The following is a 4,950-nucleotide window of genomic DNA, read 5'->3' on the forward strand; positions in this document are numbered from 1 at the left end:
AATAATTATTTGTAATGCGGATGATTATTGTATTATGTTTGAGTTGAATAATTCAGTTTGTTTTCGATTGTTGAATTATGTTGGATTTGATATATTGCAGGCCGCTGATATGCGGGATACATCGGCGCAAAGAGCAGACCCCGCAAAGCCGACCCGTAAAAAGGTATATTCCACGAATATAGTTTTTTACAGATCCGTTTGGGTGGTCTGCATCTGTGCCAGCCTGAGCTAGCCCGCAAAAGTGGTTTTGCGCGAACTGCAAACGCGTTTTGCGGGCCGGCGATGCGGGGTCTGCTAGAGTTGCTCTTAGCCATCGCCACATGTTGCATGCTGGGCGCTCCCTCAGGATTTTATTTTTTTATTTTTCTGTACGCATTTTCGGGTGCTGGGCGCTCCCATTTAGAGGGAAATTTCATTTTCAAACTGAATCATATATACCAAATTACTATTGACAAGATGCATGTCAGGACCATTGTATAGTAAGGGCATCTCCACGGCAGACCCTCAAATCCTCCGCCAAAAAAACCCGCCTACAACCGTCCGAACCGAGTGGTCCGGACGCACTTTACGATCCAAGGCGACACCCATCTGTCTGCGGACCAGTGCGGTTGTTCGTTGCCCTACAAATTAGATGCAAACCAGGGGCTTTGCGAGCATCCATACAGCAGCCAAGTCCATATAGAACACCCCGACCAACCCAAAAACATTTCCCGCACTCCCACCCTCTCCCACGCAAACGCACCTCGGCTCTCCGCGCCGCATTCATGCCGGCCTAGAGCGGACGTGAACTCTCATTGTAGCCAATATTGAAGCGGTGCACCGGCCAAGAGCGTCGCCCGCGCCGCATCCCAGTGTCCACATCTGTCAATATCGAAGAGACGTGACTGGACAGCACGGCACCGCACGACTATCTCCCGGATTCAAATGGGATGTCCGTCTGCCTGCCAGCATTACACAGGCGCGCCGGCGCGAAACTCTCTCTGGTGCCCACATTGGCATAGCTCGCTGCTTGGCCTGGCCATCATCTTCTATTTAAACGTGGCCATGCCTGACACGATGCGCACTCCTTCTCCGTGCACCACATCCGCTATGACCGCGAGCTCTAGAGTGTTGTGGGAGAGCCTCTCAACGAAGCAGAAGCACGAGGTGGATGTATTTAGACGTGTTTATTATGTTTGTTCACTTGTATTAGTCCCCATGTAGTCCACATTAAAATATCCAAAACATCTTATATTTTCGAACAGAGGGAGTATGAATTTACACTATTCTTTTGCATATGTTTTGTATTTACATGAAAAAAGAAAAATAATTTAATTTAAAATATTTAGAGCATAGTTTTTTTTCTCTATTTTTTACATGAATTTGATGGGAAAAATATGTATGCGCATTTTGGGTAAAATATTAAATGAATACCTCTCGATACAAGAGGCAAATATTTAGAACATAGTTTTTTTTTCTATTTTTATATGAAGTTGTGCAAATGTTTTCTCATATATTGCAAATAGTTATATTTGTTAATTGAAATTTCAGACATGTACTTTAATTCATATGAGGGCTTTTATTTTGCTAAACCATAATACTCTCATGATGAGTATCTTACATAGGATGCCACATACACATATCGATCATTATCAGAATACATTTTTGTTTTGTTGTTTTCTCACATAGGCACACCATATATACTTCACACTTTATATTCTACTCCCTTCGTAAAGAAATATAAGAGCGTTCAGACCACTAGGTCTGAACGCTCTTATATTTCTTTACAGAGGGAGTACTAGAAAACATGGGAAGGCGTGATGGGCGACCCTATCTCTCTTGAACCTGTAATAGTAATGATCTTCAGCCCTTCATTTCATGGTTCATCCAATCGGATTTCCACAACTTACAAAAGTACGACAAGCCTAACAGCATGTTTTCCTTTCCTTGTTAGCGGCAACAACATTTGTACAATAATGATTCCCTCCCTGAAAAGAATCTTGTACTGATTGTGAGCACTGAACGGAGAGGGCTCGTGATGCACAAGGTGCACGTCCTCAGTCAACACCGCTTGCAGCGTTACCCGTACGTGCCTTTATTTCTTACTGCCACCAGATCTGAGATGCAGTGATTCTCTTGTCGGTTAGACAGGTTCTCGTGATGCACGAGTCTAGAATAGCAAACGTTGTCCTAATTATGCCATGTTAAAATGCGCAAACGGGCTGAATTATGAATATCAAATTTACCAAGGGATAGTGGGTTTTATAATTATTAAGGTTATTATTGAGAAATAGTAGTTCTCAATGATCATGTGAAATTTTCAAAAAAAAAACAAAAAAAACTCAGAATCAAAAATTTATGAGACACTTGGGCTCTGAAGTTTGAAAATAGGCGCAATGCACGACCCTATCTCTCTTGAACATGTAGTAATCAACTTCAGCCCTTCATTTCAAGGTCCATCCCATAGGATTCCACAAGTTCCCATTCGGAGGGAAATTTCATTTTAAAACTAAATCATATATACTTCCTCCGTCCTGGATCCATTTCTCCGACAAGTATTTCCGGATCCATTTCTTCGACAAGTATTTTCAGACGGAGGGAGTACCAAATTACTAGCAAGATGTACCTAAGGATCGTTGTATACAGATGATGGCCTCGCAGGAATAATCTTATCCTGATTGTGAGCACAGAGCACATGAGCTCGTGATGCACGAGGTGTACGTCCTTAGTCAAGACAGCATGCAGCCTTACCCGTACGTGCCTTTATTTCTGTTGCCGGTGAGAAAGGTGCTCGTGATGCACAAGGCTGAGTCAGCACCACCAGTTCTGCGTCTTCGTGGTGCACATGGCTGATCCTCACATGCACAAAACATCGTGGGATGTCTCGCTCCATCTAAGCCTAAGCCTAGACATGCTCTCATTGGCATTGGCCCTAGCTAGCGATCTATAAATACGACTCCCAACCTTCTAGTTCTCACACACAACAATCTACTAGTATCTCATAAGCCTACAACATCCCTTGAACCAGAGCCCCTCCCAACTCAGTAGTCACCATGGCCAATTTCCAGATAACTCCCCGCGCCGCGTTCGTGGAGAGCAATGAGCTCAACTTCCGCAGCCTGTACCTTTTCCACACTCCCCTTGGTTCAAACCAGAATCAGTCAGGCATAATAGACTCGAATGTTACTACCGGTTTGGGTGCAACCGTCGTTAACAACTGGCCGATATGTGATGGCCCAGCCCCGGCGCCACCGTTGTTGCGCGTGCACAAGGCCTGCATATCTATGCCGGTAACTGGCAGAATACTTTCAGCATAACATTCGAGGTTGAAAGGTACGTACACATATGCATTCATACATGGTTATATATATATATATCTTTGTGAAGAAATATATGTTCATGTTGATTACTTAAACTACAGATGATTATATCATTAGGTAATACTGTATATTGGAGTGCATGATACAGTTACCAACCATATGTGAACGTGATATAGGTTTAAGGGGTCAACGCTTCAAGTGATGGGGATATCCGTTGAAAAAGGTGAGTGGGCTATTGTTGGTGGGACAGGACAGTTTGCTATGGCGACCGGTGTCATCTACAAAAAGTTTCATGAGCAAAGGAGCGACGGTAACATCATAGAGCTCACTGTCCATGGATTCTGTCCCGTGCTTAAAGGTTCACAGGTGAGATGAATAACCAACATATACAACTACTTTTTGTCTTCACCTAAATCTCCATTAGTTTGTGTCCGCGTCCCTTTTATTCAAGAAAATATCACATAATTGTGTTATCATATTGTAGAGCCTTCCCACAAAGGTTGGACCATGGGGTGGAAATGGAGGCTCAGATAAAGACATCGTAGAGGCACCAAGACATCTAGAGAGCATCACAGTTAGCAGCGGCACTATCATTGATTCAATCAAATTTTCTTATGTCGACCAAGCTGGTCAGAAGTGCACTGTTGGACCCTGGGGAGGTTCCGGAGGAAAACAAAATACGGTCAGTGGACTCTTTTAATAAAATTTTATGTGATTTTCTCAGTTTCATATGTAAGCAACACACACTTCTTTATTCTTTCGCAATGCAGTTCGTACTCGGCACTTCTGAGTTTGTGAAGGAAGTTTCTGGAACGTTCGGCCTTTATGGCAGAGACAACCACAACATAATAACATCACTGAAATTTGTCACCAACGTGAAGACATACGGGCCTTTCGGGCAAGCGAAGGGAACCACTTTCACCATACCCGTGCAAAAGAATAGCAGCATCGTGGGCTTCTTCGGACGCAGTGGGATATATCTCGACGCGCTTGGTGTCTACGTGCACCCTCTCTAAGCTACTAGCTAGCGGCTAATGCTCTTACTTCCGGTGTGTATTTCTCAATCAATTTGAATAACAGGACGGGATCTAGTAGACTTTTCTCTCGTCTAGAAGATCCTATCAAGCCACCCAACTGGCTTTCTTAATTACCTTTGTTGTGATGAATAAAAGTATCAGTTTTTATATGTGGGATGTGATTTGCTTATATACGTGTCTTGCTTGGGATGCATGTGACGTGATGACAACTATAAGAATTGAGTCGAATCATATCTTCTCTACATAATTTTCTTTACAACCATCTAACAATTAACCTGATAGGAAATCTCAAGGAGATTGTTTCGTCATCCGTGTTCCTGCTCCTCGTCCTCCTCCTACTCTCATGCAGGTTTGGAAAATTGGACAAAAGGGAGGGCCCAAGGTCTCCAGTAAGCTTATTGTGTGCTCACCATTTCTCACTAGAGAATGTGGTAAATAAAAGGGCGAGTATAAGGTTGTGGTGGTAACAAAGACATCCTTCATCATAGAACTGCTTACAAAAATGGACACAATAGCTCTTTGTTCTGTGGTAGGGATCCTACAATAATTTTGGACACATGCTGGTTACCTCTAGGATCGAATCAGGAAATGGTTAACCTAGATCAAATAAGGAA

At 43.2% G+C, this 4,950-nt stretch overlaps 1 pseudogene; it reads left to right on the top strand.

Moving 5' to 3' along the window:
• Positions 1 to 2,941: 2,941 nt before the first annotated feature.
• LOC123048577 (mannose/glucose-specific lectin-like) lies at positions 2,942 to 4,485 on the top strand (annotated as a pseudogene).
• The last annotated feature ends 465 nt before the right edge of the window (positions 4,486 to 4,950 follow it).

This window comes from Triticum aestivum, chromosome 2D (assembly GCF_018294505.1).
Source record: "Triticum aestivum cultivar Chinese Spring chromosome 2D, IWGSC CS RefSeq v2.1, whole genome shotgun sequence".
NCBI lineage: Eukaryota > Viridiplantae > Streptophyta > Magnoliopsida > Poales > Poaceae > Triticum > Triticum aestivum.